Source organism: Strigops habroptila, chromosome 2, assembly GCF_004027225.2.
Source record: "Strigops habroptila isolate Jane chromosome 2, bStrHab1.2.pri, whole genome shotgun sequence".
Taxonomy (NCBI): Eukaryota; Metazoa; Chordata; class Aves; order Psittaciformes; family Psittacidae; genus Strigops; species Strigops habroptila.
In genome coordinates, this window is record NC_044278.2 from 19,779,185 (window position 1) to 19,791,435 (window position 12,251).

At 37.7% G+C, this 12,251-nt stretch overlaps 2 protein-coding genes across 3 annotated transcripts in view; one reads left to right on the forward strand and one right to left on the reverse strand.

The window, feature by feature from the left end:
• The window catches only part of CMSS1 (cms1 ribosomal small subunit homolog), a 236,103-nt gene that overhangs the window by 25,298 nt on the left and 198,554 nt on the right, over positions 1-12,251 (forward strand). The gene's annotated exons all lie outside the window — the stretch shown is intronic.
• Positions 1-12,251, reverse strand: part of FILIP1L (filamin A interacting protein 1 like) — a 203,898-nt gene that overhangs the window by 23,697 nt on the left and 167,950 nt on the right. The window contains exon 1 of one of the 2 annotated variants that reach the window (XM_030477169.1): positions 11,055-11,263. The exons of the other annotated variant lie outside the window; for it this stretch is intronic. The gene's annotated coding sequence lies outside the window, so the exon portion shown is untranslated. Of the gene's footprint in view, positions 1-11,054; positions 11,264-12,251 lie in introns of those variants that run through there. 2 annotated transcript variants of the gene reach the window in all.

Here is a 12,251-nt window from a genome sequence, read left to right on the forward strand (position 1 = left end):
TTTATGTTGGTTAATATAGTATCTAAGACTGGATTGACATTCACTTTGGGTTGCAGTAATTTTAGTTCAGCACTAAAATTCGGTATTGTTTTACCATGAAACCTCAGTTTAAGAAAATAATTTTCTGTCTTGAATTATATAGGCCAGGTTGGACAGGGCCTGGGGTGACACGGTCTAGTGTGAGGTGTCCCTGCCCATGGCAGGGGGGTTGGAACTAGATGATCTTAAGGTCCTTTCCAACCCAAACCATTCTATATTTGTTCCATATCCAGATGTTCTTGGAAATTACCTATCGGTCTTGTGTAAAAAGTGTGAATGCTTTCTGTGGCAGTAACTGTTCAAATGTGCAAGGTGATAATTACTAATTCTGTCCATTCATTTATAATCTTGTAATGGTAGCCATCTGCAATGTTTGAGATTGTAATAGGAAGGTGCAGGATTTGGGGGGGGGGGGGGTGAAGAAGTTGCTATCCTATTAAATTGTTGGCAGGTTTTTACTTTGTTCTAGTTTTTTTTCTTGACTGTGTATCCTGGAAAACAATTATAAATGAATGCTGACCTGACAAGACCACAATTATTAACGAGCTTTACTTGAAATTAGCCTTAAAAACTCTGGGTCCTGGAGTTCAGCTGCTGGAAAACATTACACAATGAATTGTGAGCTGGACTCCAATGTGTCACTGTTTTTGAGATGCACTCTTCTTTCTTCTTCCCTCTTCCTAGATTTAACAGCTATTTCAGGTATTCTTTGAAGTCAGGATCTATTACTGTTGGCATTTCAATGAGGTAGAATTGTGCATGTAGCGTGACTGTTAATCCTCTTCTGTTTGAATCTAAATGCATTGATAATTTAACCAGCTCATGCGAATATGACTTGGATTTTGTTAGGAGTTTGGTTTTTTTTCGTATTACCATAGTGTGTTCTCATCCCCCCTATTTCTCTGTCTCTCTCACCCTTTCTCCACGCTGCCTGTAAAGTCAGAAATAAAGCAAGTAATTTCAGATGCAACACCAGAATTTGGAACTCTTCAAATTTACGTCAGCCAGGAAATTATAGTTTAGCAGATGGAAAGCTTTCAGAAGGAAATGGAAAGATGAACCACAAGAGATGTGGTTATAGGGGTCAAAGCAACAAGAGGGAGGCAGAACTTCTCAGTTAGTAATCCAGGTCCCACTTTTGTCTTTTCTTCATGTTTAACAAGTAGAATTTTGTGCCTGAACTTCAGATTTAATAAAATGGAAAAGCAGTGTTGACTTGCTGTAACAGATTCTTTTGAGAATGACTATTAAGCCAAAGTGGATTTAGTATGGTAACTACACACAATAACGCAAGACAACTACTACTTTTTATGATTTGTGATTTTTAAATGATAGTGTCATTGAAGTGATTGCATTTGATAGGTTGATATTTGATACTGCATGATAACAAGTTAAATTGATGGAAGAGATCCTGTGTCTTTATGAACCTGAGTTTTGTTTTAAATGTATACTTCAAGCATTCCTGTTAGAACATTATTGCTTGACCAGTTACTGAGCTGTTTTTAAAATCACCAGTGTTCTAAAACACTCAGTACTACAGAGATAAAAGAGACAGTGTTTTTCCACTAATTTTTTTTTTTCCCCCCTTCCATGTGCAGGTGGATGTATGTGTATTGTCTGTTCAGAGTGTCAGTGTCAGTAATTGCTACCATTGTAGTCTGTTGCTAGTTTGTAGCAACTGGAAAGTTGTAGTAGGAGTTAACTGAGCTCTATCTCTATTTATAATAAATTTCTATATTGAAAGCTATCTTTTAGATGCTTTCCCCTCCATTCCCCATGGGAAGATTAGGCACAAACAAGGGAGTGCAGCTTGTCCAAGTTCTGGAAATTTCTGGTCAGGCTGCCAGTAGCACTGAGTACCCCAGTTGTGTGTGTGTAGTTTGTGCAAGGCAAATACTACTTAGTTATTACTGCCATGCTGTGTTTACTGTTGGCGGAAGTGTAATACTTGGAGGGCTGAGTTTTTGTCTTGGCTATTTAATCTGCGTCCTTCAAGTGAGTGAGGAGTTTGCAGAAGTTCTGATTCCCTGAATGAGTTAGTTGCTTCAACTCTGTGTGTGTTTGTAACCCACAAGTCATCTTTTTACACTTTTCAGTTTAAAGATACTTGTTTCAGGTGAAGAGAACAATCTAAGTTTTCTGTGAGCGATTTCAATAGATAAATGGATAAATACTGTCTATAATTTGATTGTGTGGGTTTTTATATATATTTTATTTTTTTTTAATTCTGTATGTAACATCATAGTGTGTAGGTTCAAGGTGGACCTCTTACGGATACTTTTGGGGGGGGCGGGGGCATTTGGGAAAATAGGTGCTTTTCTGGTGTCTGATTCACCTCGGGCAGTGCTAGTGCTGCTGTTTTGACCAGAGCTGGCATAATTGTGCAAGGATCCGATTCATGCAACCTTTTTTAAACTTCAATTAGTTAATATTTTTGGTATGACAGAAAATGGCACTAAGCCAACAATAACACATCATGTTACTCAGAGGAGACTGGTTAGTCGTAAACGTCATTTTCCCGTAACATTTACAGGAACTGGATGTTCTCTAAAACGATTTTAACACACATTTTATATACAAATAAATGTCCGCAGCCACATTTTCATCCATGGGCAGAATGGGCACTGTGCCTATCTCTTACGCTAACCATGGTCTTATTTGTATATTATTAGTCATCAGCAGTGGTAGAATTTAGAACTTTCCATACTGCCATATGTACTTCCTCTGTTGAACTGAAGGCATCCTCCTCGTTGCTGCCAGTCCTGGATAAGCTGCTCAGTTATACAGTGGCCACTTGCTTTTAGGTGGAGGTTGGCTGCAGATTTTAGTGTTTTCTCAGTATGCTCAGTGCATGTGACAAGAATCTATGTGTGGAAACTGTGATTAGAACCACATAGATTGAACACTGGAAGTTAAATAAAAGTATTTTAGTACTGAACGGGACTGTCTGGGAAGACTGTGAGTTTGCCATCATTTGGAGGAATGGGGCTAGTTAAAAACAATTAGACAAACTTCCTCAGGAATGATGTAGGTGGTGTCAGTCCTGTGCGGGAGGATAAATTCCATGACTTCTTTAGGGTCCTGTTCATACCCATAAAATCTTAATTATATACATACATCGTAGGACAAAAGTGAGCTCCTTTTCTGGTGTGCTTACTTCCTGAAGTAGCTTTGTGTATAATAAACTCTGAGTGTTTGAAGGCTGGGCTTGGGTGGCACCCCATTCATTTTTTGGGCAGAAAACATGAACCTTAATTGCTACTGCACATTTAGCTTGAAATATTTAAATTTTCCTTGATATAGGGTTTCATGGAGCAATGTAGTTGAGGATTTCCAAATAGGCAAAAGACTTCAATCAGGTTTGCCGTTAAAGTTGCAACTTTTTCTAGTAGCCAAGACTGGGGGCAATAAGAGCAGTAATAACACTTACGTCAAACGGAGATTTTGCTTTGAAGCTAAATATTCATCTTTTTCCTGGAGACCTGATGGTGTGAGGGTGTCCATTTTCTCTAAGGTGGAGTTGGCCTGCACTTCATCTTGGAGGACACCGGTGAAAAAAGTTGTGGTAATGCATTGCAGCGTGGTTAACTAGGTAAAGATGGCTTTGAAGCTGCAAGTGATGCAGAATGCTGCTAGTTTCCTGTTTTGCAGTATGTGACCTTCAGAAATTGTATAAAAACTATTTCCGATAGATTACAAATTGCTTCTGGCTACAGTTCTAGGTATTGAAGCTCTCTAGTTCTGGGGACTTTGCTACTTGGGAGATAATTCACTTTCTTGTTAGAAGTCCTAATAAAACCCTGTTAAATGTCCTTCTCCTATGTCTCCTGTATCTGAATGTGTTGGGATTTGAGTTGTGGGATGTTTGGAAGTTGGATTTTCTCTTGTCTCAGTAGGACCTCAGGCCACACTGGCCTGGGAAGTCTTGGAGAATCATCTAAAGGGGCAAAGTCAATGCATGTTTGTTTGAAGCACATTAATCCTTAGCATGGGTGCTCTTCTTCAGGATTTAAGTTTACATGGTCAACATCAGTTGTACAAACTGATCTTCAAAGAGGACTAACACATTGTTTTAGACTACAGGATCGGAAGATACAGTGGAGAGCTAAGGATGATAGTCTGAGAATTTTTTTAATGGTTATAGTTCTAACCAAGGTTTACTTCATGATTTAATTTACGTATTTAAATAACAATTGATTTAAGTAGCCACTTCACCTGTGATGAATTATTTAACTAAAAAACACCTTTACTCAGATCTGTCGATTGTGATGTGTTGAAGTAAGATTTTCCATTCTTCTGCAGCCTTGGTAGTTCACTGCATTAAAGATCAAATATCCTGCTTAAGCATGAAAGAAAATTGGGCCCTTTAGTCATATGTCCACTCAAAGTGCCAATAGCAGTTTGTATATAGAATCAGTTACTTGCATGTGAGTTCAGCAGCTGAAGTAACTGTTGCTTGGTTTGGAAAATAAATGTTTCTCTCTTTCTCAGGAAAAAAAGGTGAATTGTTAGTGTGAAAAAGTGGATTTAACTAGTTCTAACTATTCTGTGACCGATGGTTTCTTAAAAGCTTTTAAAATCGGTCTGAGCAGTCTTCCTAAGGCCAAGAGAGACACTTACTTTTTCCGTCTTTAGTTGTTTTCCAGTTTACTTTCTCTGCCTTTCAAAAACTGTCATAGAAAAAAAGGCTTTTTTAGGAAAGAGGAGCGTCATGTGCATGTATGCTTCCCTTGCCCCTTCATATGAAGACTTTTAGACTCCAAGTGTTCCCTGTTCTTCAAACAACTGTTAATTCAGTCAAAATTTTTGTGCCTCGTTACAGTACCCCAACTTGATTTATAACTCAGTATTGTTATGTGGCTGAAGGACATTTGGCTACACGCCCTATTTGATCTCTTTTCTTGCCTCTTGGCTGATGGTCTGTGATGTTTAGGTTATATTTTCCTATTTTCAGGTGTCACTGAAAATGAAGAAGCTGTAGCATGCTTCCATGTACAGTACATTTCTGATGTAATACATTTTAGCTTTTATCATTAATTTATAATGTGGTTTCAAATGCTGAAAATAAAAAGACACAATTATCTCTAGACAGAACTTGCTAGTTTGTTTGGTTAACTGCATTAGCCTAGATATATGAGAGGGTCATTTACAGGTTATAAAATGTTACCTTATCAAATTCTGATTCCCCCCATCCAGTTAATCCTGATTGAAGTAGAATTTTCCTGCATTCAAAGATGACAGTAATCATCTAGAGCTTTAAGCAGAGGATGGGAACAAAGCAAGGGCAAGCAGACACTTTCTAAAGCAGCTGCTCCTTTGTATACCATTGTTACTTTTTCTTCCCTCCTCCTTTATAAAAGGTTAGCAACATATATAAGCTTAAAGATTCTTGTCAGCTGTTGTCTGCTGCTGTCCCAAAAGGGAATCAGTGTACACACCTCCAAGCACAAGCCAAAACGCTCTCCATGGGTTGGTGTCATCCCTGCATCACTCTCATAGGCAGTCAGTTTTATCTAGCTTGAGTTGACCCATATTGAATCTGTGCTTGCTGACTTCGCTTCAGAGGCTCTTTATCCCCCTGCTCTGCTTACGTATATGCAAGCAAATGCACATACCCATATATGTATATTAGGTATGTTTTTAGAAACACGTATTTTAGGAGAAGTCTTAAGCCTGCCAAGGTTCATGGTAGCCTTTTCATTGAAGCCAATTCAGTATTTAATCTGGGAATGACATGGGTTGCTAGTGAAAAGACTTTTCTCATTACATGAAAGAGTATACGGTACTATTTTGCAAGTGAAGAAAGTGTTTCAGCTTTGAGCATTAACAAATGCAATTTTTTTCTCCCACTTTTCTACATCCAACTTAGTATGTTCAGCATTGGATTTCAGATGTTTTGGTCATGGCTTGGCTGCCCTAGAGGTGGAGGAGTTGTAGCCCCAGGTTCAAGTGACCAAAATTTAAGAAAGAGATTGGGTTCACATAGTTAATTCACTTGCTTCTTTTCTATGTAGGCATCTGAAGCAGAATGGCTCTGCTGAGGCAGAGAATGTGCTTGACTGATGGGAGCATTTTGAAGTTGAAAACAAAAACAACTGTGGCATTTATTAGGTGGCTTCTGAAAGATCTCTGTGTAGCTTAGTAGAATACAATCCTGTTTGGGGTAAGCCAGGTAATGGTGGTAAATTTTCCTAATTTTCATAATTTGACCTAGTGACTGAAAGTTATGCACATTTTACCAGAATATTGATTAAATCCATAAAAAGTTGACGGGATTCAGTGGGCTTATACTTTCTCTAATGTGGCTTTGTCCATGTGCTAAAATCCAATATGTAATTAAAATGCCAGTTTTATATGTGTATTACTTTCCTTTTTTAAATGGCCAATCTTGTGTGTATTTTTCATGGTAGTAGCAACATGCTGCTTCCTTTCGGTTTTAAACACTTTTTCTCTTTCTTTTACACTCATTGCAGTAGTTGCTATGCAAACACTAGATAAGCTTTGTGTCTCCAGTAAAAAAAGAACAAAGTTTTAAATCCACTCTGTAATGAATTTGAAAGAAATTGCTTTGAATATTAGGTTTAAGGCATATCTTTTAAGAACTTTAACCTATCATTTTTTTAAAGCACAATTGTTGTGTTCCTTCCCAGCCTTTTGGAAGCCTATATAGGACAATGAAATCTGGTTGATGAGTTGTTTCATTTACCTGAAATGTATGCAAAGTGAATGTTGTTCTTGTCAGAAGTATTTTGTTTTTTCCATCCACGTTTTCAGTTACATTCACTGGAGCTTTGTGTACCCTGTCTGTACAACTGTGAAGGTTTGTTGAAGCTTGAGCATGAACAGTTAGGTGGTTGTGGGCTCCGGTTGCTCAGCTTCTATGAGCATGTGGTGTGAAGCAAAATGGGTCAAGTTCTGCTTATTTACCTCAAGAGCCACTCTCTGGTGGTTGTCCATAGGTCCCCTGCCCAGCTCGAGGCTGAAGTCAAGCAGTTAGGTTAAATCATTGTGATATGCATGATGAGCTGTAGCAGGGAGGGTGACTTCTGCATCAGGCAGAAAGTACATGCATTTATCAACTTGAATGACCAAGGTTATAGAACTTTGAGTTGTGTTGCAATGTTGTCTAGCAAGGTTGGCTTGAACTTTCACCTCCAAGCTTTCCATTTTGTTATTTTGTTTTTGTTATAAGGAGAGTTATACAATGATGTTGCTAAGTGTTTGCTCAGCTAGCATTCGTTTATTGCATGAACATCCACCTTTTCACTGTCACCTCAGTTCTGCTGTTCTGGTGAGGAGGCAGTGCTTCGGGAGGGGCTGGTTTTGTACTGCAAGCTACAGACTGCCACGGAAAACCTTCAAATACATATTCCCTGAATTTGTGAACACTTGAGGAAAGTGAGCTGTGAATGCCTGAGTGTGCTCCATTGGTCCATCAGCCTGAGTGCTGTTACTGACCTTCCAGAAACAACATGGTGCCCTGTACATGCAATCAAAGTGATTTCTCTCTTGCTGATAGAAAGCACAGCAGACCTCAAAATCAGCATAACATACTGAGAGGTGTTAAGACTCAAAATGTTCATTACTTCACTTAAATCAAAAAACTATGTTTAGGATTTTTCAGCAATGCCTCTTAGCCTCTTGGAGCTGAGTAATACAGTTTAATGAATGGCTGAACTAACCAACCTGTCACCCACTTCAAAAAAGCTGAACATAAGGGTCAAGGATGCCATGGCAGAGCCATTCAATATAAGAAACACAAACCTAAGCAATTAAAAATGATTTATTTTTATTGCTATGGCATAGTTTCTAAGTTCAAATCAACTTGATGACAGACTAAAGTATTAAGGGGAACTGTTAATGAGTCAGAACTAAAATTTTATAGAATGCTTTTTAAAGATAGGTCTTCCTACACTGTAAACTCCTTAGGATTCTCTGACTTGCAGTTTAATTACTTCTTTAATGAACTGTATTGAGGTAATGCCACACCCAAGATTTGTGAGAAGCTGTTTGTGGGAGAGGTCTGGAGGAGCGGTGGCTGCTCGCTAGCCCACGCCGAACTACACCTGGGAAAGAATTTTTCCTGAGGAAGTGTACCAGCCTCTTAAGAACTGCCACAGAGGGAAAACTCAGTGGGATTTAAACCAGCCTGGGTTTTTATCCTATGACAATGGCAAACATGATAATTCATCACAGTATTAGGTAAATAATAAGAAAGTGCTGTTACTCAGCAAAAATCAAGCAATAACGTGGTTTTACTAGTATTGACAGGGAAAATAAAATAAGTGTGAGTTATATCCCTTGTTCTGCTGGATCAAATTGCTAAAAATTCTGCTCTCAGCAGTTACATGACATTTGTCAGTAGAGGGAAGGGAAATGACGGGGAAGGAACAGAGGGTCATTGCAGTTTTATAGGAAGTTGACTTTCATTTCTGGAGGATATACTTGTTCTTAAAAATGCTTTCTCTTTACATTGGATGTTGTTAAAAATTACTAAAAAAAGAAATTGAAGAAATACAGTTGTTGAAGACTGAATTATGTGACAATTGTTTTCCTTTGCTGCCTCCTTTTACTGTTAGGTGATTCAAGGTAATGTTTTAATTGCTTAAAATTAGATACTCTCAATACATATTAAGAAATCTGATAAAGGAATGTAATGATGGAGGGGGGGAAGGGAAGGTGGTATACAACAACAGTGAGACATTATAGCTCAGTCTAATTATTGTGGGCTTCATTTCCCAGTCAGCATAAATGAGAGCAAAATTGGTTCTGTAAATATTAACTGAAGAATATTTTCCCTTTTGATCTAAGGAAGACAGACTATGACAAATAGAGTTCTTATGGCTTTTGATAGATGTTATGTTTCATATTAGGCTAGCACCGTTCACAGTACAGATGGTACTTTGGGTATTGCTAAAGCAGTAGTTAATGATAATTGTTACCTTCCTTCGCTGTTGGATTTAGAGGAGCTGAAATAGTTTCTTACCTATGTGTAGGCTTTTTTCTTTTTCTAGTTACTGCCTTTATCAAGTGTAGATGTTTATTGCATGTGTTGCATTTCTGTGATTTTTTTTTTTTAACTATATTGTAGTTGTTTGACTTCAGCTAATCCTTCTTACTCAGACAAATTCTTTGAAGTATGTTACTTAACTTTAGTTCATATCTTTTCATAATGTAGCTTTCACTTTATAACTTGACAATTTATTTATTAAGCCTGAAATCCACTGGATATAGGATATGTAGAAACCAAAGTAATCATTTATCAGTGAAGAGACCTAAGTATGCTAGGACGCAGATTGCAAGGCTGCAGATATGACAGAAGAGTGAGCAAAAGACATTGTAAGGGGCTTAGGATACTGATCTGAGGTGTAGGTTTTCTACTGCAAACTTAAATTTGTTCTGGTTGCTAGGATTCTTTTAATTCTCTATATAATATACAGTGCCCTCTTCCCTGATTCTATAGCTAGGCATATTCAAGGCATCAACAGAGATGTAAACTTTGCTTGTTCAGCAAGGATTATCTTGGAAACATGGATGTGACCTTTACCTAATGCCAAGGTTAATAATACAGAAATACCTGAATTATCTTTGAAATTAAATGTGTGTCTATGTATTTACATTTTTAGAAGTATGTGGAGATAAATACATAATATTTTCTTCTTGTTTAAAGAAAAAAAGAAAAAAAGTCATGAAAATGTTCACACATGGTATTTTGACCTGGTCTCTAAAACCCATATATGCTTGCTAGTACAGCAATGCATATGATTGTATCCGCTTTGATTTTTCTTAAATATATACTTGAACAAGGATTTTGCAGGATTTAAAACATCAAATGAAGGAAAACAAAACAAAACAAAAACTCTTTTTGGTGTCCTGACATTTAATGCTGATTTAATTTTGTATTAAAGAAAATGAAAACCTACAACAAAACCATGTTTTACTTTTAAGAAGAGTTTGAGTTTAAAGGTCTTAAGGAGTCTCTTTTTTCTAACATTTTCAATTGCACATAAGACTGGAGAGGAGTGCTTAGTAGTCTGAATTTGCAAGTAGGACAGTACAATTGACTTAATTGCAGTTGTTCCTATAAACGGGGATTTGACAGGGTTTGGTCCTTAATCAGCAGAGAGGACGGTGTAATTCTGTGTGCTACACAGATGTGTATTATAAGCACACTAAGGTCTAATCTTTCAAGTTGCTTAGTGCCTCGTCAGAACTGTTTTCTGTTCTCTGTATTACAGTAACTGCGATACTGTTCAGCACCTTGTAGAATAAGCCTTGAAGAGACCCGTGGGTTTTCTGGTTTTGAAAGCCTCATCGTTTGTTCGATGACAAGGATTTAAAGTTTTTTTTCCTCAAAATCTGATAGTTCTGTCCTCTTGTGATTTGACACTTGCACACAAGACACAGAAGAGGGAAGCAGTGTGTAGGAGCTGAAGTTTGTTAGTAATTAAACTAGTTAAGATTGTTTCTTTCAGACATAGCATAATCTTATTGCAGAGTAATGTTTGTGGCAATTTATACATCCCTCTGTAAACTACAGTCAAAGTTGTTCAAAAGTATAGTAAATGCTTAGAGACATCTGTGCATACATGTCTACTAATATATAGCATATGCATATAAATGCAGCATAAAGAGAGGCAGTAGCTCTACCTAATATATTACAATACTGTTGGACTCTTTCCACAGCTCTAAATGCAGTCATGATTTTATCCAACCATTTGGAAAGTGTGTGTAATTCATAACTACGTCCTCCTTTAACACTAATTCCTCATCCTTTGGTTCCGTAGGAATTGTTTAAAATACAGCTTTACCGATTGAAATAGTCATCCTACTTCCGAGTAACCAGACATCTTCTAGATCTCCTGGTGCTGTTTTGGGGGTATTTCATTCTTTCTCAGTCCTCACCTCTTTTTTTGGAAGTGTCTTTTTTAAAAGAAGAAGAAGTATCTCGATAGGAAAAAGCAAGAAGCGCCAGTGCTTGCCAGAAGAAGTTTGCTTCCCACCCTCTCCCTTACCTTGCGCTCCTGGACTATAGAAATCCTGGGTCAGCTATTGCTCCATGGTGCGAGCGAGGCGTTGAGCTGTAGCATCAGAGCTGTGAGCATTCCAGCAGTCCCACTAAACAATGAGAGATAGGCTCTTTGCATGCCCCAAGCCTATGGAGCATTACGTCATTGCCTTGCCATATAAGGCGCTCCGTGTTGTGCAGACTCGTCGGGTCTGACTGGTGTACTTTAGTGATAGCCAGAACTTAGAAAGCTCATTAGTGTGTTCTGGCTCCAGCTGACGCTCAGGGCTGTGTGAAATATTTCATTTGTCTACTAGTTCATGGCCAAGAAGAATGTGCGGAAAGTTTGGGTTAGGGCAGTTCCTTTCTATAGTTGATAATAAAGTTGTTAGAAGTTGTTAGCTGATTAGTTATCATGTTTTCCTCTTAGTCTCACAGCCTAGAATTTGAGAAGGGAAAAATTAAATTCCAGGTCATCTCCTTTAATTAGCTGTTCTAAGGGAGCTTTTTTTTCTGACTTTTTTTTATTTCTATGGCAAAAGCTGTGAATTTAGCTGAGCTCCTCTGAGGGTGAGATGAACGTCGAGCTTTCCTTTTTTTTTTTTTTTTTTTTTTTTTCTGTAAAGAGTCGGGGTCCTCAGAGGATAGTATTTTATTTCCTGATGATGTAACTACAAAACAATTCTCTAAGTGATGATGGGAAGGCCAGATGAAATCTGATTTTTTTTTTTCTCTTCAATGTTTTTCCAACAAAACCCTTTCCTTTTTGTATGTTTGTGTTTCAGCTAACACAATTAAGCAGTCCCACCAACTATTTTTAGTAAGAAGGTCTTAAAGAAATGAGTCGTTTGTTTTAATATTTAGGAAAGAGGCAGGAAGCCAAAATAGGATTTAGATTGAAGAGCTTAAAATGTATCTCTTGTATTCCCTGTCCTTCAGTGTACACCCTGAATAAACATTGAGAACACAAGGAAGAAATACTTAAAATAGGCACAGAACTTGTTGGAATTCCTCTAAGGGTTAAATTAATTAGACCATTGCACGGCATTCTACACTATTTTCTGCAGCTCTGTTAAAGTAGGTGCATCCACAATTCATTTATTTGCAGCATTTGAATTTTAGTCTTTAGGTAAACTTTGGTAGGCTTAAGCTGTCCTACTGCCTCCTTTTTGTGTGTTTTAGTATACTTGCACATAATTCTAAC